Here is a 24,951-nt window from a genome sequence, read left to right on the forward strand (position 1 = left end):
ATCAGCGTATGAGTGGATAGAGTTAGTACAGCCTAGAAGGTCATTAATGAATAAAAGGAAGAGAGCTAGTGATAGGACAGAGCCGTGAAGAATACCACTATTAATAGCTCTAGAAGAAGAACAGTGGCTGTCTACAACAGCAGCAATAGAACGACCAGAAAGGACGCAAGAGATGAAGCACAGATGGAAGAATAAAAGCCGTAAGAGGGCAATTTGGAAATTAAAGACCTATGCCAGACTCAATCGAAACCCTTTGAGATGTCAGGTGCAATGGCAATAACTATTGCTTGAGGGATCAGGTCTAGATTGTCCTTGGAGAGAGAGAGAGAGAGAGAGAGAGAGAGAGAGCGAGAGATTATAACTTACGATTTTTTTTTTTTTTTTTTTTAATAACAGAACGGAGGAAGGAAAAACAAATGGAAAAAAAAAATAATCCATACACCAGATTACTGGTGTCCTCTGTTCATAAAATATCTGTAACAGTTAGACTTGAACAGTTGTAGGATGAAATTTGGAGGAAAACAACTCTGGGGAAGCGAGTTCCAGAGAGATGCAGTTCGGGGAATGAAAGAATTCTGATAGGCAGAAGTTCTGCAATATGGTTGAGTGACATTCCAGTCATGAGCGCTACCAGATGCCCGTGTAGCACGAGGGAAGGCATGGAGAGGTGGCACCATGGACGCAACTTCGTCTGAGCATTTGCCAAAAAAATATCTGTAAAATAATGCAAGGGAGGCAACATTCCTTCTTACTTGCAGAGGAGGTAGTTTATATGTAATGGCAGGGTTATTAATGATTCTAACAGCTTTATTCTGAATTTTGTCTAGTTGTCTTAATGCAACCTCTCCACAACCATCCCACAAGGGTGAGCAATATTCAAGCTGAGAGCGCACATGACTCTTATAAATTATAGCCAACTGCTCATCGGCGAAGAAGTTACGGACTCTGTACAATAATCCAAGTTTCTTTGAGGCGGTTTTAGCAAGTGATCTGACATGAGAGGTCCAGCTGAGGGCACTGTTAAGTGAGACACCAAGAATTTCAATACTTTTGGAAATGGGAATATTAGTAGCACTGAAGGTAATGTACGAATCTGGCAATATCTGTCTATTAGTAAACTGTATATATTTGGTTTTACTAGCATTAAAAGAGACAAGGTTGTTTTGTCCCCATTCACTGATTGTAGATAGATCTTGATAAATGGAGATGGCTGTACTGAGTTGAGAGGTAGAGATATTAGACTTTGTAATTGGATGTCTGAGTGTGAATGAACTATGTAGTGTTGAGTCATCTGCATATGAGTGAATGGGATTGTGAGTGACAGATAAGAGATCATTAATGTGAACCAGAAATAGGGTTGGCGCCAGAACTGATCCCTGCGGCACGCCGGCGTTAATTGAGTGGAAATTTGAATATACATCATCTACTTTTACTCTTATTTTCCTGTCACTAAGATAAGAAGAAATCAAAGGAACAAAAGACGTTAGTCCATAGCAAGGGAGTTTGGACAGCAGGGAACGGTGCCATACTCTGTCGAATGCTTTAGAGATATCAAGAGCTACTGCATGAGTTTCTCCAAAAAGATCAATTGACTGATGGATCGTATGAGTTAAGAGATTGAGTATGTCAATGGTGGATCTTTCGCGGCGAAAACCGTATTGTCTATCACTAATTAAGTTGTTGGATTCAAGATGTTTAACAATATGCTTATTAATTAAAGTTTCAAATACCTTACCAAGAGAAGATGTGACAGCTATTGGTCTGTAATTGGAGGGGTCAGACGAATTTCCTTTCTTCGGAACTGGGTGGATATTGGCTTCTTTCCATGAATTTGGGAATAAAGAGGTACGTATGCATAGTCTGAATAATTTAGCTAGGACAGAGGCAAGTTCAGGGGAACACTTTTTCAAAACAATTGGCGGAATTCCATCTGGGCCCGGAGCTTTGTTGGTAGGTAAATTGTCTAGGATGGATTTTACGAATCTTGTCTGTATTTTAAGTGGGGCAATTTCGGGAGAATCAAGTTCCAGTACTGAGACATTCTGGCTGGTATCATCTATGGTAGAGTTTCTTGCAAAGGTACTAGCAAAGATATCTGCTTTCCCACGTGGGTCATTTGTAATATTGCCATCTGAAGATTTTAGTGGGGGAATGGAAGATGACTTGTTAAAGTTATTATTGAAAGAATGAAGAGTTGACCAGAATATTCAATTGTCATTAGGGCTGTTAAGTAGTTTTGATGCTTGCTTTGAAGAAAGGTTGATTTAGATAGATTTAATACAGCTTTTGCATGATTTCTAGCAATTTTAAATTGGGAGAGTGATTCAGATGTTTTTTATTTTAAGTAAGAGTTATATGCTAATGACTTTTGGGCTGTTGCTCTGGCACAATTGCCATCAAACCATTTTGGAGAGTTTGATCTTTTAGTGAATTGTTGACTTGGTATGAATAAATCCATACCAGCTAGTATTAAGTCTCAAATGTGGGACTGGGTAGAATTGGGATCACTAGAGAAGAAAGACTGCCATGGAACATCAGCAAGATAATTTCTAAATCCATCCCAGTCTGCCCTGTCAAAGTGCCATCGGGTCACCCTGACAGGTTCGGAATGGGGAGGTGTAGGAGGGTTAACTAATGAGGCTTTGATGAGATTGTGGTCAGAGGATCCAAGTGGTGACAGTACCTCTACCCTGTATTGATCTGGATTATTTGTCAAGAATAAATCCAAGAGATGGGCATTATGGTCAGGGTTAACAGGTATTCTGGTTGGTTGCTTTACCAACTGGGTGAGATTAAATGATTCCGCAAACAGCTCGCACTCTAGACCAGCGTCGTCAGTCCGGGCAGAATGCAATAACCATTCAACATTGTGTATGTGTATGTACGAGAAGATACTGATACGACACATGCAAAGTAAAATGAGGAAGAAGAGGTGATAGTGGGTTACCTTAACTGACGAGAATAAGACCTCAATCTGGATGTTTGTCAGTTCATCTCAAAATGGTTTCTGAAATAACCTGATGGAAAATGAAGGAACAGGGAATAATTGAATATTACCATAGCTGTGGTGAGGTGTGTGTGTGTGTGTGTGTGTGTGTGTGTGTGTGTGTGTGTGTGTGTGTGTGTGTGTGTGTGTGTGTGTGTGTGCTTTGTTTTCGTAGGCAGTTTTCTTGTGTGTGTGTGTTTGACTGGATGTGTTTTTTGCGTGTATGTTCGTGTCAGTTTGTGTGTGTATTGTTTGAGGTTATGTCTGTAAAATAATATCTTCTGACGGTAGTAGTAATATAGCACAGACGACGTCGTGGTGTAGTGACGCAGAGCATTATCACTACCTGAGAGAGCAGACAAGGGTGGAGGTGAAGGCCCGGGGGATATCACACGGCTATGGTGCCTGTATCTGTATCGAGTACTAGCCACATTTTATAGCCTATACCTTTGATAAGCACAGAATTTACACGTTAGCTCTGTGTTATCAACTTTGTCATCAGTTCAAGACACTACCATGTCATTAAAAGCAACGCAAGGGATGTAAATAACCGCCGTCCTTTTAAGTAATGTTCAAGTCTCATATATATATATATATATATATATATATATATATATATATATATATATATATATATATATATATATATATATATATATATATATATATATATCAAGCATTACAGAAAGACTAGTACTTTACCAGATGCAAGCCAGCTAAAGCACGATTTCCTTGTGGCAGATGGTAGCGCTCACAATCCTCTCACTTGATGTAGTGGTATCTTTAAGTAATTACACAGAGCGACAAGCTAATTTGTGTGTGTGTATGTGTGTGTGTGTGTGTGTGGCCCAGCAAGCCATTAAGTGCGTTGGGTGGTAACCATGCAACTAGATTGATGTTTGGTGGTATGGTGAGTTAAGGTACCCCAACGTGATGTGGTCAGTAAGGGTTTACATCTGAGGGAATTGTTGCTCACATAAAGCCTCCACCACCACCATCTCCTATTGTACTGTCACTACCCCCACCACAACCACCGCTTTTACTATCACTATTACCACCACTACTATCACATTTACTGTCACGATCACCATCACTTATATTATTACCACCACCACCACCACCACCACCATCACTTATCACCACCACCACCACCACCACTTATCACCACCACCACCACCACCACTTATCATCACCACCAACAACACCTCCACCACTTATATTATCACCACCACCACCACCATTTCCACTATCACCTCCACCTCAGTTTTCGCCATGTATGTTACAACCACCATTACCACCACCACCTTCATCATAATTATCACCACCATGTACAAGCATAGCAACCTCCCGCACTACTATCACCACCACCACTTCTGCTCTCACCACCACCATAACCAGAACCACCACCACCACCACCATCACGACCACCATCACGGCTACCACTTGCTTCATCATAATTATCACCACCACCACATTCACCAGAGCTACCACACCACAGCTACCACCACCAGCACCACAGAGGCTGTCAGCGGTAATTTAAGGAGTGGTCGTTGGTGGTCCCTTTTGTGGTGTCAACACCAACATAATGGCCACGCCTGTCACCTCTGTGTTTTAACACTTACATAAATACAGCCGGGTCTTGCACCGCCTCTAACATCCCTCTCAACACAAACACCAATGAAACTTGAACTCGTAGTCTCGTCACCTTACAAGACTTTACTACCTCTTTTACTTCTTTTCTTTATTTTATATGATTTTTAGTCTTTTTTTAAACCTTAATGTCGCTTCTTGCGTTATTTGTGATTTCTTTATACTGACATCGGTGATTCTTTTTTTTTATGCGAGGAAGAAGGAACCAAAGGCCATGAGCCCGCAGTAACAGTTCCCTCCAAGAGAAAAACAAAATACAATAGAGAGCCAAATTCAAGATCCGATCATTTTGAGATGCCTGGACACACTGCGTTTGAAAGACTGGAGATCATAGGCAGCAGGAAATACAGACAGAGGGAAACAGTTCCAGAGCTGACCTGTTGCATAAATGAAAGACTGGGAGTAACGGTTAACTCTTGCATTAGAGAGTTGGACAGAAAAGGGACGAGAGTTTGCTGCCAGACGGGTGCTACGCGCCCGTCGTAGAGGTGGAGGAATGCAAGCAGACAGTTCAGAGGAGCAGTGATCATTAAAGTAGCGATAGAAAAGAGATAAAGATGCAACAGTGCGGTGAAGAGACAGAGGTTGAAGGGAGTCAGTAAGAGGAGGAGAGTTAATGAGACGAAAAGCCTTTGACTCCACCCTATTGAGAAGAGCTGTATGTGGGGAGCCTCCCCACACATGAGAGTTGTACTCCACACAGGGGCTGATAAAACCCCTGTAAAGAGTCAACAATTGTGCAGGGGTAAAGAAAGAGCGGAGTCGGCTTAGCACACCCAATCTCTTGGAAGCAGATTTTACATGAGATGTAATATGATCTTTCCAAGATAAGTCCCGAGTAAATGAAACCCCAAGCATGTTCAAGGATGATCCAGGATTAAGCTGAATATTATTAAACATTAGTGGGTATACCTGTGGAAGATTTTGTCGGGTTGATAGGTGTAGGAACTGAGTCTTAGATGCATTAAAAACAACCATATTATTTTACCCCAGTCAGAGATACGAGCCAAGTCAGACATTAGGTGTGCCATAGCCTCATCCCTTGTTTGTTGAAGTAACTGTTGAGATGGGCGTTGCGGGAACTGAATGGAAAGGTGAAGGGTGGAGTCATCAGCGTATGAGTGGATAGGGTTAGATGTACAGCTTAGAAGATCATTGATGAATAAAATGAAGAGAGTTGGTGATAGGACAGAGCCCTGAGGAACACCACTGTTGATAGATCTAGGAGAAGAACGATGGCCGTCTACAACAGCGGCTATAGAACGACCAGAAAGGAAGCTAGCGTTGAAGGCACAGATAGAAGGATAGAAACCGTAGGAGGGCAGTTTGGAAATTAAAGATTTATGCCAGACTCGATCGAAAGCCTTTGAGATGTCAAGTGCAATGGCAAAGCTTTCGCTAAAGTCCCGAAAGGAGGATGACCAGGAGTCTGAAAGGTAGGTGAGAAGATCGCCAGTGGAGCGTCCCTGACGGAATCCGTACTGACGATCGGAAAGAAGGTTGTGATAGGAAAGATGCCTTAAAATTTTTCTATTGAGAATTGACTCGAAAACTTTTGAAATACAGGACGTTAAAGCAATTGGACGATAGTTGGAGGGTTGGGAGTGGTCACCCTTCTTTGGGACTGGCTGAATGAGAGCAAACTTCCAGCAAGAAGGAAAGGTACAAGTTGACAGACAAAGGCGAAAGAGTTTGCCTAGGCAAGGTGTAAGCACAGAAGTACAGTTCTTGAGAACAACAGGAGGAACCCCATCAGGCCCATATGCCTTGTTAGTACTGAGGCCAGTGATGGCAAAAAATACATCAACTGAAGAAATTTTAATGTCAGCCATGAGGAAGTCAGAGGGGGGAAGTGATGGAGGAACAGCACCGGAATCGTCTAAGGTAGAATTGGAGGAGAAAGTCTGTGCAAAGAGATCTGCTTTATCAGTAGAAGAAATAGCTACAGAACCATCAGAGTAGAAAAGAGGAGGGAAGGATGATGAGGTAAAGTTGTTAGAAAGAGTTTTGGCAAGGTGCCAGAAGGAGCGGGAAGAATTCGAGTTGGAGAGTTGAGAGCATTTAGTATGGATGAAATTATTTTTAGTAGAGCGAAGAACAGACTTAGCACAATTCCGGGCAGAAACGTAAAGATGATGTGATTCAGGGGTGGGTTGGCTCCAGTACCTTTTGCAGGCCCTCTCCTTGTTGCGGACAGCATTAGAACAAGCGTGATTAAACCAAGGCTTTCTTGCGTTAGTCAAAGGATATGAGAAAGGAATGTATGCTTCCATGCCCGAGAGAATAACCTCTGTAATGCGCAAGGCACACTCAGATGGCTCCCGGCCATGGAAGCAATAATCATTCCAGGGAAAATCAAAGAAGTACTGCCTGAGGGCCTCCCAGTCCACGGCTCCAAAATGCCACAGACGACGTTTCCCTGGAGGGTCCACAGGCCGTACCGGAGTGATAGGACAGGTTAAGGTAATAAGGTTGTGATCGGAGGAACCCAACGGAGAGGAAATATTAACAGAGTAAGCAGAAGGATTAGTCGTGAGGAAGAGGTCAAGTATGTTGGAGCTCTCTCCAAGGCGGTCAGGGATACGGGTAGGGTGCTGTACAAGCTGCTCTAGGTCATTAAGGATAGAAAAGATGTAGGCTTATAATATTAGTCAAGTAACTAACGCATCGATTTGTAGAAATAAACTGATAAGAGGTCCTTAAAGGCCTTTTAAGCTGACAATAAACCAGCATATACAGTACGTATGAGTGTGGTGTATATCCCATTAGATCCCAGGGGTGCTGGACGAGGCATTGCACTGGGAGGGCACATAGTGTACCGCCCTCCGCCAATCGGCTCATAGTTGCAAAGCTCATAGGTCCCTACCCGGGGGTTCCCTACTTTATAAAGACTTCAAAAATCCGAGTTCTGTCCAATACTCTGGACACTGGGCTCCAATGGGTTATATAGATATATATATATATATATCATCAGCCGTTTGAGTGTCCACTGCAGGACCGGCCTATCTCGACCGAAGTCGGGACGATACAGCCAATGTATCTCTACCAAGTGGCTTAGGCTGTCTGGTAGTGATTGTATGTATGGTGAGAAGTGCTTGTAAGTTTTACTGTTGTGTTGGAGTGGCTTTGGATGTGTGTGTAGTCTGTGAACCAAGTGTAATCGGCCCGCGCAAGCCGACTGGGTGCAAGCTTACATTATAGTAAGCGACACTGGTCCAACCACAGCACCCCTGGTGTCCGCCAATGCAGTACGTGGACAGGTGAACACTCCCAAAGTTTATTACCCTGGCGGGGCGCGAACCTTGGCTCATCCGTGTACGAGACGCACACTCTACCACTATACCACAGAGGCTCCATATATATATATATATATATATATATATATATATATATATATATGGAGCCTCTGTGGTACAGTGGTAAAGTGTGCGTTTTCATACAATGAAGAACAAAGGTTCGCGCCCCGCCAGGGTAATAAACTTTGTGAGCATTCTTCTGGCCACGTACTGCTTGGCGGACATAAGGGGTGCTGTGGTTGAACCAGTTTCGCATACTATAAAGTATGCTTGCACCCAGTCGACTTGCGCGGGCCAATTACACTTGGTTCACAGAATACACACATCCAAAGCCACTCCAACACTACAATTACACTTACAAGCACTTCTCACCCTACATACATTATATATATATATATATATATCATCTGATCAGCCATTTGAATGTCCACTGCAGGACCGGCCTTTCCCGACCGAAGTGGGGACGATACAGCCATTGTATCTCTACCAAGTGGCTTAGGTTGTCTGGTAGAGATTGTATGTAGGGTGAGAAGTGCTTGTATGTGTAATTGTAGTGTTGGAGTAGCTTTGGATATGTGTGTAGTCTGTGAACCAAGTGTAATCGGCCCGCATAAGCCGACTGGGTGCAAGCATACTTTATTGTATGCGACACTGGTTCAACCATAATACCCCTTATGTCCGGCAAGCAGTATGTGGCCAGAAGAAAGCTTCCAAAGCTTATTACCCTGGTGGGGCGCGAACCCTCGTTCTTCAGTGTACGAAAACGCACACTTTACCACAGAGTCTCTCTCTCTCTCTCTCTCTCTCTCTCTCTCTCTCTCTCTATATATATATATATATATATATATATATATATATATATATATATATATATATATATATATATTGAGTCTTGTAGTGAATACTCCTTTTTATTCATGTCTTTTCTTGGTTTGGGCAACGTTGCTTTCTTTATTTGTCCTTATTAACCTCGTCATTACTTACCCTCCCTATCTCCTGGAAAGTTTACTAATCTTATATTGTTCTTTTTGTTGCAATTGTACGATGTTGTCTACATCAATCCCATGATTACCAGTAGGTTCTCCAAGGCTGACAAAATCATCAGGTAACAGTAAGAATAAACAACAAATCTTCTGGGGTTGACAGTTCCTAGACATGAGAGGCATTCCAGGTGCGGCTATAACATAACCATGAAGTGAATGACGGTAACACATTTTGTCACGGTATTACTAACGTTAGCTGTAAACAGAGAACGGGTGGGATCTATAAAAGGGAGAAGCCCGTCTATGCAGAGTGGGTCGTGGAGAACAATCTTGCTATTATGTTTTTACTGGGCCATCAGTGTCAGTAATATTTATGGGGAGGCTTACGTCTGTCAACATGCTAAGTGGATTGTTAGGAAAAGACAACAGTAATACCGTTTGTTACACACCATCTTCAGTCATTATACTATCCACCTTGTCTTGGCGGAGACTTTTGTTCTTTCAACTTATTTCCCATACATTAGTAACAGAATAACAAAGTACTAGGGCTCTAATTATCCTTATTGTAGTTTTCGTGTGTAACATCATATTCTAGTGTTAATATCTTGTTAGAGATCAGCATTCAAGATGAGAGGTGGCAATTTTAGGTCAAGTTAAAGTGGATTGTCCTTCGAGCGAGCGAAGCGAGCTAGAACACCAAATTTAGTCACTGTTTGGACCCCGACATATGTATCCGAGACAAAAATTTATCGCATCAGCAAAAAATGGGGGCAGGGGTCGGGAGGAAAACTCTGTAGCACAGTAGCGAACTTTTTTGGATATCTCAGCCAATTTTGAAGTTACAAGAAAGATAGACACCAATCTGGAAATCACATAAAAATCCTCAATTATTTTCATTTCATAGACAGCCCTTAATTTCCACTAGATTTTCCGTAAATCGAGGAAACGATTTTTTGTAAGGCAGATTAGCGTAACAGCCGGTTGCGCAAGAAGCAATGGTCTAAGGTTGCATGAGTAGCGAAGCAATATTTTCCTACGATTGCTGAGAGCAACCAGGTTTTACCTTTTCAAAACAAGTAATACCTTCTGTTTGGCCCTACACCTAAAATTAATACAAGAAGAGTATTGGTTTTAGGAAGTGTGAGGGAATATTTTTGGCGTAATCTAATAAGTTCTTTTTGGTGTTTTCAGGTCAGGAAATCAAAGGAAGATGAGCCACATGAGATTATTCAGCACTGCCTGACTTGCTAGCTCGCTCGCTCGAACACGTTCCACACTTTCAATGTGGACGCCTATTACATGTTTCATATATATATATATATATATATATATATATATATATATATATATATATATATATATATATTCACAGCCTGCTCTCAAGGCCCAGCGGTCCTCCTACATACCATACACCTCTGCATGTCATCACTTCCACGCCAACACCCACCGTCCATATTGAATACATGCTAGGGCTGTCTCAAAAAGGACTGGTGTTTTGGTAATTTTACGTGTCGGAGAGTCTTCTGGTAGATCAGTAAAGTCTGCTTTTATGAAATTAAAATCCTTAAACTGTTCCCTACCCCAGCCAGGATTGGAACCTGGGTCCACCGATTCGACCGCCTCCCCAAAGCAGGTCACGTCACACACATCAAAATGGCCATATGTTTCATCATCGTTAGATAACAAAGTTTGTTTGCCACTCCCAGAATCCTAGAATGGCATTATTTTTTTTAAAATTCAGCATCATCATTAAAACCCGTAGTATAGACAGACAGACAGACAGACAGACAGACATATAGATGTACAGTATGTTCCGGAGCAGAGAATATTTTGTTTGAGTCAATCTCCGTGACTGCCGAGAACTGTGTAATAACTGAAATGAAACAAAACAAAACATGTAATACTGTAGGCGTCCACATTGAAAGCGTGGAACGTGTTCGAGCGAGCGAGCTAGCAAGTCAGGCAGTGCTGAATAATCTCATGTGGCTCATCTTCCTTTGATTTCCTGACCTGAAAATACCAAAAAGAACTTATTAGATTACGCCAAAAATATTCCCTCACACTTCCTAAAACCAATACTCTTCTTGTATTAATTTTAGGTGTAGGGCCAAACAGAAGGTATTACTTGTTTTGAAAAGGAAATACCTGGTTGCTCTCAGCAATCGTAGGAAAATATTGCTTCGCTACTCATGCAACCTTAGACCATTGCTTCTTGCGCAACCGGCTGTTACGCTAATCTGCCTTACAAAAAATCGTTTCCTCGATTTACGGAAAATCTAGTGGAAATTAAGGGCTGTCTATGAAATGAAAATAATTGAGGATTTTTATATGATTTCCAGATTGGTGTCTATCTTTCTTGTAACTTCAAAATTGGCTGAGATATCCAAAAAAGCTCGATATTGTGCTACAGAGTTTTCCTCCCGACCCCTGCCCCCATTTTTTGCTGATGCGATAAATCTTTCGCTCGGATACATATGCCTGAGGTCCAAACTGTGACTAAATTTGGTGTTCTCGCTTCGCTCGAACAATTAATCACTAGTTTGGTCGGGATTCGCTCTCACGCCCCCGCGCTTCAAATGAGGGCATGTTACCCCTGCGCCAAACAGTGCTTCCCCACTTTGCCTATGGGCAACGAGGGCTTTTATAGATCTCACTGGAACAGTCATTGCCAATGTGCCCTGGCAGTATAGGAGACACTAAAAAATGTTCTACTTAACGGGAGAATTAATAATTATTTTATTTTACTTTTATTTATTTTATTTTTTTGATTACATAACACTGGGCAAAGTCGTTCGCCCTTAAGTTTGGAGTGTGATGGGTTTGTATAAATTAACGCCCTTTAAAAATATTCTTTTCTGATATTTGACATCCTATGCGGTATTTGTACCAAGAATTTTATTATCTCTGACTTCCATACTCTATATTTATCCTATAATCCTCAGAGTGGAAGTCACTACATTATCTTTGTACGTACGAAAATTGGAGATATTTTCAAATGTATTTCAGCTATTAATATATACCTAGGAAAATCACCTTGAAATTTATACTACATTTTATGCTGTAACATCACTTTTCACTAACCGATTGTGAGTTTTTATCTGAATAAGTCTTAGATTGCTACAAAATACTATAAGCAATTGTTCTCGAGATAGCTTCGCAAGATCGTTTTTAAATCTCTTGTTTCCAGGGCAGACACTGAATATCGTGCCTAGCAAATTGTTTAACTGTTCCCATTTTCCCTCAACCCCTACGGACTTTGAACTGATCAATATGCAGGTTGGAGCGAACCAACAATCTCTGATAACAGTTTTCGTCGTGATAAAATTTATAATTTTACAGCACGGCTTTATACAAGCACTGTCTTGCTGAGACGGTGGCGTGAATTACTGTACAAATTATACCCACACTGGGTATATGCAATAGTTTCGGCCTGACTTGGACCCTCTTGAGATATGAGAGAGACGGACACTTTGCCCACAGAAGATTTAACATAACAGAAGGTTTAACAGCCGAAGTTTTAACAAAACTTAAAGTTTAACAGACTTGAGGATTTAACAGAGCTGAAGGTTTAACAAAGCTTAAGGTTTGACAGTGCTAGAGGTTTAACAGAGCCGATGGTTTAACGGAGACAATGATTTAACAGAGCTGAAGGTTTAACGGAGCTGATGGTTTAACAGAACTGATGGTTTAACAGAGCTGAAAGTGTAACAGGAATGTAGGTTTAACAAAGCTGAAGGTGTAAAAGAGATGTAGGTTTAATAGGGCTGATGGATTCACGTATCTGACTGATTTAAGGGTTAAGCAGAGAGAGATTTATCGGAGCTCAAAGGCAACAGAGGCGTAGAAATCCGTCTTACGTTAACGTAAATAAATAAAAAATATTTTTTAGGTGGCTGTTGAAGTGTTAAGAATGTAATCAAAGCAGTATAAATTCCTAGGTAAAGATTCTTGGACAGCAGAATATCAGATACTGAAAAGATTATCAAAGTATAATTGGGGCAGAATAACTTTTTCCCCAGGAGTATGCAGAAGAAAATTTTATTTAACACTTCTCACTTTTAAAAGTTCTTCGTCGTGTAAAGACAAAGTTAATACTGTCTGGTCAAGTAGTTTTACACGGGAAGTACTGACTGAATCTATAAATTCTAGTAAATGTAATATAAATATAACGTAAACCAGTGTATGGACAAGTACCGTACTTTTTCCTGCCTGCAGTTTTTGCACTGGCTACATACTGTGGGTCACGTATCAGGTGACTGTACTAACAAAAGCCAAAGGTGTCTTTTTCTGACGGTTTGGACAAGCAAATTTAATGGCCGGCCTAGAAAAGGGGATCCTAACTCCCTAGAACACCCCATCCTCCCAGTCCACCACCAGAATACTAGAATGAAATTTGAAGGAATCGACAAGACACAGTGACAATGGGGAAGCTGATAAGAGTAGGAAGCAGAATCAGAAGGCTTAGATGAATGCTTATTGAGTACAAGAGGGTAATTGCGGCAGACAGTCAGGTTTTGTTATATCTCAATCCTCTTCTACACTAAGACCAAGAACAGTCGAATTTACAGCCAGGTCATCATATGTACTACTGGGAGAACAGAAAGAAGGGGAAGCAGTCTTTGTCTATGAGTCTGACCGGCCGTAAATTAGAGCTAGGAGGGAAGAGAAAGCAGGGAGGAAGAAAAAAGACATGGAGGAGGAAGAGAGGGGAGAAGAATGTGAAAGAAAGAAGAGAGAAGGGAAAGAAGGGAAGGAGGGAGTAAAAAAGGCAGGCTGCAGGAAAGGAACGGAGAGGGAGTGAAAGAAATGAGAGAGGAGTGAAAGAAAGGAGAATAGATAGAGCAAAGGAGGGAGAAGAGGGGGGAGAAAGCAGGTCGAGAGAAGAAAACAGTCAGATAGCTAGGAAAGGCAAAGAGAGAGAGAGACAGACAGACAGACAGACAGAGGCAGTCAAACAAACAGACAGACAGACAAAGCGAGAGAGAGGGGGTGGAAGATGACAAAAAGGAGAGAGTTTGGAAGATGACAGAGAGAAGAGGGGGGGAGGGAGATGGCAGAGAGAAGAGGGTGAAGATGACATAGAGGATGAAAAGAAAGCTGTGGGGTAGAGGAAACTGTGAGACAAAGGTAAGGAGGCTGCCTGGCAATTCTTCCCTAACACTTTATTTCAGCCAGTGTCACGTTAACCTTCTCGTGGCTTAGATAACTTTAGTCTTACATTGCTAACGCCAGACGATGTTAACGGTCCGAGAGTGAGTTATTGATGCAAGCTTTCTTGGTACAAAAGATGTAAACAATGTGCATGAGAAGGTTAGGGTGTACCATGCAGAATAAATCACTATGGAAGAAGTGTAACAGAACCTCCTAAGCTACCTTGAGTTTTTGCTTACCAGGAGGATTACGCATGTTTTATTTAACTATAACTTAGCACAATCTGTCTTGATCCTAACCTAATAACCTAATCTGACCAAACCTGCCCTAACGGTAATAGTCTAACCTAACCTAACGATAACCTAATAGCCTGATCTACTTAACCTAACCTGATCCTAAAAGTGTACTCTAACGTGACTAATATAACCCTAACAGATTCACATGACTTTAACTAAGCTATCTCTAAAAGCGCAATTTAATCTAGTTTAACCTAACTCTAACATTTATAACCTATGCTAAACTTCGCAAAAGAGAAAAGGTATCATAATCTAATCCAGTTCTTAACCACTTTAGTCTGATGACATACATTTTAAAGTCCGTCAAGCAAGACAATAATGTAATTGCCTGTGTGTGTGTGTGTGTGTGTGTGTGTGTGTGTGTGTGTGTGTGTGTGTGTGTGTGTGTGTGTGTCTATGTGTGTGTGTGTGTGTGTGTGTGTGTGTGTGTGTGTGTGTGTGTGTGTGTGTGTGTGTGTGTGTCTATGTGTGTGTGTGTGTGTGTGTGTGTGTGTGTGTGTGTGTGTGTGTGTGTGTGTGTGTGTGTGTGTGTGTGTGTGTGTGTGTGTGTGTGTGTGTGTGTTCCCAAAATATCTCAAAATCAAGTGAGCAAATTATATCCAAACTTTGTGGGCAGTATCCTGGGATATATGGCTTGTTGTTGATAGTTTTGGCAAAGCTGCGACAATATGCTTCCGATTGCCAGAGGATTTTGCATGAAAAATAACCAACTTTTTCTTTTAGCTTGTCATTATTCACCATATCCTATCATACCCTCAACGAGGAGAATGGTTATTTAAAGGTTAACTATTAGAATTTTTTAAGGCCTGTTATGCTCATTTACATTCATCAACACAATACCCCTGATTCAGGCTTTTTAATGCTAGCATGATATTTAAGTAAGTAGAAGTAACCAGCGAAATCCTTTTTGTTTTTCGATTTTGGCGAAGCTGCGATGAAATGCCTCTGACTGCCAGAAGATTACTGATCTAGTTTTGTGTGTGTGTGTGTGTGTGTGTGTGTGTGTGTGTGTGTGTGTGTGTGTGTGTGTGTGTGTGTGACGGCAGGCGATATGCATTCTTGGGCGAATGCTTTGGCTTTTATTGCATTTACTCTTGTTATTTCCGAACATAGATAGGAAAGACCTCTCTAATTAACGGGGTAAATGAAGACTGTATCTGATCTCTCCAAAGTGCAAAGCCTCAATTCAGCTGATATAACCATTTGGACATATTTTTGAAGGGGATAATGAAGGCTATACCTAACCCCTCTAAGTCAAGCAGGTTCTAGATAAGCATTTGGCGACAAGAAGAATAAACTAACATATGCGTCACTTGAGTCTAAGAGTAGCAGTACATTCGAGAACTGGGAAGCAGCAGTCTCCGGCAAGGGCCGTATTCATAAACTTTGTAAAATTCTTCAGTTCTCTTCACCATCCTATCTCTGTATTTAGTGACTTATCGTTTTTGTCTTTCAGTGATATAATTTTTTGCCTTCCTAGTGCCACTTTAAGTCGAACCTGTTTCAGACTTTTTGCATTTTTGATGGTTTCTTTAATCTGATCCATGTTTCTCTCTCTTTTTTCTGTACCTTAAGCTTGAGTTGTGTGTAAGACTGTCTGTATACACGTTTGGTTTCAGTCATTCAACTACCATCATTACAAAATCAGTCAACATTAAAGTGACATACACGAAAAAAGGTATCCGAGCACATTTAAGACTACCGGAAGCGCGTATAACTAAATAATTGTTTAGGATCAATTATCAATGCAGACCCATATCATATGTCATGTTCATATTGGACTCTAAGCATTATTAGCCTCTTCGATCCATTGCCGCATTTTCTATTTTATTCTTTCTTCTTTCATACGATTTCATTTAGTTAACAGTGATACACCAGGCTGTGCAAGTGTTAAATGAGAGTGTTTCTTATCATTCACAACAAAATCATGCATCCAAAGCAAATATATACCTAAAATAAAAAAAATTATATATATATATTCAAGGGATCAACGGTAAACAAGCTTCCATCGCAGTTAAACAATTACCGGGAGTCGTATTCTTTTCTGCTGTTTCACAGTATTCATTGTCGACTGGTTGTGTAGTGGTCAGTCGCTGTGTAACTTGAAGTTAGAAACAAACAATCTTACAAATTTAACTCTTCAGTCCAGGGACGTATTTCTGATTTTATTCTGGTTGTCTCCAGATGATTTATTCAGCTCAAGAGAACAGCTTATCAGGGAAGGGGTTAAAATAGGCTATGTCTGACCCCTCCACCTCGAAAAGCTTCTTGAGAGCTGCTTAAAACAAGCTGTTACTAGAAAGAATGAAATGGAAAGTACGTCCTCGTCTTGAAGGGATGTAAATAAAGCTTGTGAATACAGCCACATAACCCTGTCCGTAGAAACCATGAATGACAGGTCGGTGGTGTAATGGTCAGCACATCCAGCCATCAGCTAGAACACTAGTTGGATTCCTGAGTCAGTCAGATCTTGAAATTTGTTTCCTCCCATATCCCTGTTGACCCAGCACTGAACAGGTGACGTACCGCTGCGTGTCACTTTCCAGAGGAAGATTGTGACTTGTGTGCTTTAATGACCATCGTGCAGGTGACAGCCATTGATCTCAGGCACCTCCCTCCTCCATCAGTACAAATCCCCTGTGTCTTCAAGTGTAAATTCAAAATAACCCTCAACAAAATGTGAATTAATTACTGAATCCCTTTGATACCATTACCTCATTTATATGTATTCTTCCTACTTCTAGACATGCTGGAGAGAATTTTCAAATTAGAAGGTTGGATATTGCCGTCATCAGTCCCATCAAATTTATGACGTACTTTTTCCATTATATTTTTTTTTCTTAAAGTCGATTACATTTAGATTAACACGCCTTAGTAGTGAAAGGGATAATAAGAAGTATAATTAACTTCAGTTCGAAAAGACTCTTCATAGTTAACGAAAATCGTCTAAATGTAGCAAAAACTAAAAAAAAAACAGAAAAGAAAAATACATCAGAATGAGGTGCTTAATCACTACACTACCACGGTGCTCACCTAAGCTGAGTGTATCGCATGGCAGTCGTAGAAATAAATAGCAAACAACATCTCGGGATAAAAAAGTTAACAAAAGGTTAGTCATCTATATTCTACGGAAATTCCGTATCCCTCTCGGTATCCTAACTTATTTTCTGTGTAAACTCGTCCACTACAGCCACCTTCACCCTCTCCTCTTACCCTTGGCTTTAAGGAAGTTGGGAAGTTGTAGTCAGGGTTTAGCGTCGAGGGAAAATCTGCTGTGGACAGTTTGATTTTTTTTTTTTTTTCCGTAAGTGAACAGTCGGGGACAGAAATTTCTTTAATACTGTACCACTTCTGCTTCTTAGTTCCCTCTGCTGGCTAAGATAATTGAACTGAGAGACTTGGTGGTTGCTTTGCCCAATAAATGATTCCTTAAACTCAGTGGAACACTAGGGGAACTTTTTGTCCCGGCAGTACGATAAACCGTGTCGTCAAGTGTTCGTGCATCAGTCTGAGCAAAAACTATGACTGACCAGTGTGCACAGGGGGGGGAGGGGGTGGAAGTGAGCGGGTGAGCAAGTGAGGAGGGGATGGGGCGTCTTATCTCTTTAAGGACGCACGTTGCCCTGCTGTGCCATCAATATCCAATGTTAATTTGCCATTTTCTACTCATGCGTGATAAGTCTTCATTGACACCGCTTCCCAGAGTGTTGCGCTTTGTCATCATCATCATTCCACCTATTTTTCCCATCCAAAGGTAAGGTGATGAATGTTTAAGAAAAAAAAAAATACAATCATTCATTCACCATTCAAGCGCGTAAAATCCTGGCTTCACCTCACAGTTACGTGTTTATTTCCACATTTATGCGCATTATAATTACCCATCATAGTGTCATTCCAACCATTGTCAACTTTAAAACGAGGTGCCAAATCATGCACTCCTTACAAAATTCATCCAGGGAGTTGAAACCCTTGACAGTTCCCAAGCCTCACCATCCTTCATACCTCCTTTCCTCATAAAATAATTGTTTGCCATATCTATCCACTTTCTTGGCCTACCAAGCCTCCTCCCACCTTCAGATTCACTCAAATATGCCCGTTTACCACACTGTTGTATCTATTTTCTATGTATGCTCTCTCCAGCTCTGTTGCCCATGGGACTTCGTACGCCACATCTTTCACGATCACATTACTTTTTATCCTGTCAACTCTCCGCACTCCACACGCATTTCTAAAGACTCTCCACCACTGTAACTCATTATCATGGCGCCCACACATGTTAGTCTCGTACATCCTGTGACTTAGTTTCTTTTATTAATCATATCACCAGACGATTATATTAAGCTTACGAAAGACCTTTAGTAGGAGACTACAGCTGCTCCTCCAGACGAAAAATCTCTCCAAGGATGAATAAAATCCTCTGGTGGTGGCAAGAATACAATATGAAATACTGTAATCACTGGTCTGAAGGGGTTTATGTGGGCACTAAAACGTTATGAAATGCACTTACAGCTGCCATTTTCACATCTGTTTCCCATCAGGGTCTTAGGTCTTTATCGCACCAACCTCTTCGTTTTCTGTGTCACTCTGTTCCACTTCCTTTGCACGTATACTATCGCCTCTCCTTTCTACCACTGCACCCACACAGTTTATCATCACGAATAGGTGTGCAGAGTAACCAGGGTTAGGATCGGGCCAAGGTTTATACTCAGCGATTTATGGTGTTGTATTGTAGTGTTGCTTATTATTATTATTGATATTGTTAATATCATGAGGCTGATCAATCACATCTTAAATGTCAGCCCCCGGTTCCTACGCACCTCATGGGGAAACATAGGATTCGATGATGGCTGGATGGATGGATTATTATTATTATTATTATTATTATTATTATTATTATTATTTATTATTATTATTCTTGTTTTTGTTGTTGTTGTTGGTGGTGGTGTCAGTTACACCCACTTGCACAATAACGACGGTTGTAATATTTTGCATCGAACGCGCGCGCATGCATATGTGTGTGTGTGTGTGTGTGTGTGTGTGTGTGTGTGTGTGTGTGTGTGTGTGTGTGTGTGTGTGTGTGTGTGTGTGTGTGTGTGTGTGTGTGTGTGTGTGTGTGTGTGTGTGTGTGTGTGTGTAATCTTATCCATGTTTGTGCTGGCTAAGGTTGGAGCCCAGCTTGGGCTGGCGTAATTCACAGTTGTTCTAATGAATCTTCCCTCGACGGTGTGCAGGAATTCTTTCTGTAACGCCTTTAAGGCATCAAGTTTAAGAGATGTTTTTTGCAATGATGATACTTGCATGCTGAAAGAAGATCATATATGTGTCTAAAAGGAGTCTAGAATATTTGGATGGGTTTCTAGTGGGAGTGGTTAGCTGTAATGGGAAAACCTGAGGGTGCGTTTGAGCCTTGTCTGCCTGGAGTGAAGTGGGTAATGGTTGATTTGGTTGATGAGACGGTCGTTTTGATTTGTCTGAGTCAGTTTTCTAGTTAGTATAAATACAGCTAAACCCGTAGTGCTGCTTGCTTAGTTTTGGGATGCTGTGACGCTGTTGCCAGGTTGCCGGCATAGGACAGTTCTGTTACTGGAAGAGAAGAGGCTGACAGGTCACTTCATATGGCAAGGTCAACATAACAGTATCTGATGTAAAGTGAACTTTGTGGAAGGGTTTAGGTTAAAACAAGGGTTGGGAATCCGAGTTTGTGAAGCCTGTCAAAAATCAAGGTCACAGGGCAAGGTCATAGATCAAGGTGTCTGGGTAAGTCAACTCGTTCAGGTCTGATCTTATTTGAACCAAAACTGGTGGAAAAGATAAGCTTTAGGCAAGAATGAAGTAATTCGATTTTGACAGAAATCTGGCAAATGTCAAGGTCACAGGAGAAAGTCAGTCAGTACTTGGTAGTTAGACCAGTTGGTGGTGGCGGGTGTTGCACACTCTGAGTGTTCATTCTTGTAAGGGTGAGTTTTGGTACAGCGTCAGACTCTTTGCTTATGTCTGTAAATGTTACTAATGTTCTCACCGGTGGTTGCTTCTAGTTCAATCCACCAAGGATGAGTGAGTTAACTTGTAAAGGTAGGTGGTGGTTGGGTGTTGGGGTAGGAATCAGATAGAGAAATGTGGGAGGGGAGGAATTTGTATTAGCATTTGTGAAAGTAATGACTTTGTGAATGAGGTTGATGAGGCCATCCCTCCTTCTCTGTTGTTTGTTGCGTCTTCTAATTGTGGTGTAGACCGTGAAGTGAGAAGTGTTGGATCTGTTTGTGAGTTTAGCCACTTGTATCACTGTTATATCAGTGTTGTGTGTGTGGAGAAAGTTGTGTAGCTGTGTGGTCTTTGTGTTAATGCCATTGATGTTTAATCGTAACATTTTTATCGTATGTTTTTTATGTTTGCACATGTGTATTATTTTGTTTTGAGTAATATGTATGCTTGGAGTGTTCATTAAAATCGTCTTAAGGTAACAAAAATAGAATTTATAATTATCATCAGTGAGAAATAAATGGCAATTTAGAGAAAGAGAGAGAGAGAGAGAAGTAGACTGACAGATTGACAGACAGAAATACACAGATAGATATCGTTTATTTTAGATGTTATTGCATTACGCTCTTGCTGTCTCTGGACAGTTTTTATTGAACTTAAAGGTCTCCCAAACTGAAGCGTTCAATAAAGGCAAGATCCAGCTCCTCAGGTTCTAAAATCTCCTAACCTGAACACAGACGTCATCGCTGTCGCAGTGTTAAATGTTCACAGACTTCTGATAGGTAATAAGCTCAGCAGAGTTAGTACATATAAAGAATTAAATACGGAATATTTTATCATGCTGGTATTCACTTTATGGTGGCACTAACAGAATATAATCGTGAAACTGAAAATAATGGAATTCTCCAGTTTGACCAAATTGAAATGAATGGACTATCGGTAAAGCTGCATATTGATATGGCACTTCAAACCCTTCACTCCAATGGCGTCATTCCCACTTTATAAACTCCGCCAGACGGTTTTATTCAGCTTAGTTAATAGTTTCCGAAATGGATGAGCCAGATAATTTGTAAAAAGCCTTAACCATTTCAATCACTGGATGTACTATTCATTTTCCTCTTGCCCCCATTTGTTTTACTCGTTTATGTGAGGCGTGTTACTGTGAAAGGGTTAATGAATATATATCTAATTCCTATACGTCAGCAAATCTGTCCTAAGCTGACTTTAAACACCTGAGGACAGCAAGGACAGAACGCAAACTACATCATCGGAGTAAAGGAGTTGAGTCAGTATTATCACCGTTATTTGTACTATATAAAGGTAAGATTAACTGCTCAAGAAAAAAGATCCACATAATACTTCTTGCGCCGACAGTGATTAGGAAAGTTAAAATTTACGAAGTAATTGAGGTCGCCCCAAGAAAGCTCATTAAAAACTTTCACGTTGAGTCTGTGTTTTCTCACAATTAAAGTTGGCGGGAAAATGTGTGGGTGTGCACTACGAGCCAACACTTTTCTCATCCCCTCCCTAACCTTACCTGATATATCTAAACCCTAACCTTACCCGATGTTATTAAACCTCAACCTTACCTGATATATCTAAACCCTAACCTTACCTGATATATCTAAACCCTAACCTTACCTGGTATATTTAAACCCTAACCTTACCTGGTATATTAAAACCCTAACCTTACCTGATATATTTAAACCTCAACCTTACCTGATATATCTAGACCCTAACCTTACCTGATATATCTAGACCCTAACCTTACCTGATATATCTAAACCCTAACCTTACCTGATATATTTAAACCCTAACCTTACCTGATATACTTAAACCCTAACCTTACCTGATATATCTAAACCCTAACCTTACCTGATATACTTAAACCCTAACCTTACCTGATAATCTAAACCCTAACCTTACCTGATATATTCACTCCCTAACCTTACCTGATATACTTAAACCCTAACCTTACCTGATATCTCTAAACCCTAACCTTACCTGATATACTTAAACCCTAACCTTACCTGATATACTTAAACCCTAACCTTACCTGATATACTTAAACCCTAACCTTACCTGATATATTCATTCCCTAACCTTACCTGATATATTTAAACCCTAACCTTACGTGATATATTTAAACCCTAATCTTAACTGATATACTTAAACCCTAACCTTACCTGATATATTCATTCCCTAACCTTACCTGATATATTTAAACCTTTAGCCATGTCAATCCCGTGACATCCTTGCTACATCCAGTTGATATTAATAAACTTCGAGGAAACATCATATATTGAAGAGGTAAAAGATAGCCTATATATCTAACTCCTCGAATTCAGAAAGTCTCTCCAAGCCTTTATAAAATATTCCGAAGATATCAAGAATAAAATAGGTGAACAGGTAATCAACATGAAAGGGTTGTCAAGTAATGATATCCCACAGCTGAATGAAATCGTTTGGCTTTACCCATAATAAAACACCTTAGTGAAATAGTACCAGTGAGAGAATTAAAATGTTATGCTAAATCCCTCTTCAGGCAAAGGCCCTCAATCCAGTCTGTCTTAAATCAGGTACAGTACATAATATGATGTGCATCTTTTTTCATGTGCACAAGGTCAGTTCTGTGAGATAGGACCAGGATACCGAGAACTAGAATGGTTAGTGAATGTGTACATGGCCCATTGTACTAAGAATGCAGTTAGTAGTTCTCCCTCTGCCGTTTTTCTGTTGTCTTGCTTTATAAACTACTACATATAAGCACGTCTGCGGCTACAGTCCCTAGGGGTTGTCTCTTCACCTATCAGTTTTCCCCAGATGGACCTACTGTATTTCCATTCCAGTGACCCATTTTCCTCCATGTACCTACTTTCCCTCCTGGACTCACATTCCCCTTGGACCCATTTTTGTCTTGGACCTTTGTCTCCCATTGACTCCTTTTCCTTCATGGATTGGTTTTTCCCAATGACTGATTTTCCCTCACGAACCTACTTGCTCCTACGCCTCAAGTTTTCCAATGAACCTTTTTTTTTTTTTTACCCCCCTGTCTATTTTCCCCTGTGGACCTATTATTTGTTTGGATTTATTTCCCCCGAGGACTAATTTTCCACCCTGATCTACTTTTCTCCCATGTCCTTCTTTTGTCTTCAATGTCCTATCTTCCTCATGGACCTGTTTCACCCATGGATGTAGTATCACCATTGGACCAATACTTCCTCCGTGGATATGTTGTCTTCACGGAACTAAAGGCCTATTTTCCCCCGAGAAGCTATTTTCTTCTCATGGGGCACAGTGAATGCACCACATGGACCTACAGGATCTTCCCACAAGGACCTATTCCCACTATGGAACTTTTATACCCAGTGGACCTTTGTTTTCACTTTGGTCTATTCTCCCAAAGGACGTATCTCCCATGAATCTATTTCCCACATGGAATTATTCGAACCCAGGACGTATTTACTCTATAGACCCATTTCCCAGTGGATCTAGCTTTCCCCGTCCACCGACCCACCCGCGTACAGAGCTTACCTACTCACTCACCCACTGTAGGAAGTCCATCTTTTGGCTTGTCCTGCAGGAAGCCACACATCCGCCCACTCATCCAAAAACTCCTACCTGTCCACTAAGCCCTCCCACCTACCCAAAAAGCCCATCCGTCCACTAAACACACCCACCCACCCCAGCCACCTGCAAAGCTCACCTATTCTACCCACGTGCCCAGCCCACCTGACAATCCCACCTTGCTCACTCATCCACCCATCAAGCCTCCCACAATGCCCACCCACCAACCCACCTACCACACCTTACCGGCTCACCCCACCTACTTCTCCTGCAACACCCACTTCGCCCACCACACCCACCCAACCAATACCCATTCCACCCATTCACCTTACTCATTCCATCCACCCCATCTGTCGCGACACCCTGTCCACCCGCCCCAACCAATGCCGCTTGTCCACCCACCTATCAAGCCACCCACCAACCCACCCTACTCATCGACCCACCAACCTACCGACCCAGTCAGTAAGCTTGAACCACCACAAGATGACCTGCAACTTTCCACACACACACACACACACACACACACACACACACACACACACACACACACACACACACACACACACACACACACACACACACACACACACACACACACACACACACACACACACACACACACACACACACACACACACACACACACACACACACACACACACACACACACACATACAGAGAGAGAGAGAGAGAGAGAGAGAGAGAGAGAGAGAGAGAGAGAGAGAGAGACGCTTTTTAATCAGCTATTTGCTAAAGAAGTTGAGTGATGACGTTGATGATAATGAATGAGCAACTGCACTCCACTGACTTCTGTCTTTTTTGTCTGTGCCATCATCTCAAGTTTCGTCCCTGGTCACACTATTGCTGCAGTTGTAGATGGTAAATGTTCTTCTAAAGCATTGTCGAAACAGTAAATAATAATCTCCATGGCCACTACTGCATCTTTCTTTGTAAATGCAAGCAGCACATCGTCTCTCCAGTGAGCATGAGTATATCAGATATTAACAATACGCCTAAATAAATGAATAATTGAAAATTCAGTG

Source organism: Coenobita brevimanus, chromosome 94, assembly GCF_032717465.1.
Source record: "Coenobita brevimanus isolate Jiangsu-jjx chromosome 94, ASM3271746v2, whole genome shotgun sequence".
Classification (NCBI taxonomy): Eukaryota; Metazoa; Arthropoda; class Malacostraca; order Decapoda; family Coenobitidae; genus Coenobita; species Coenobita brevimanus.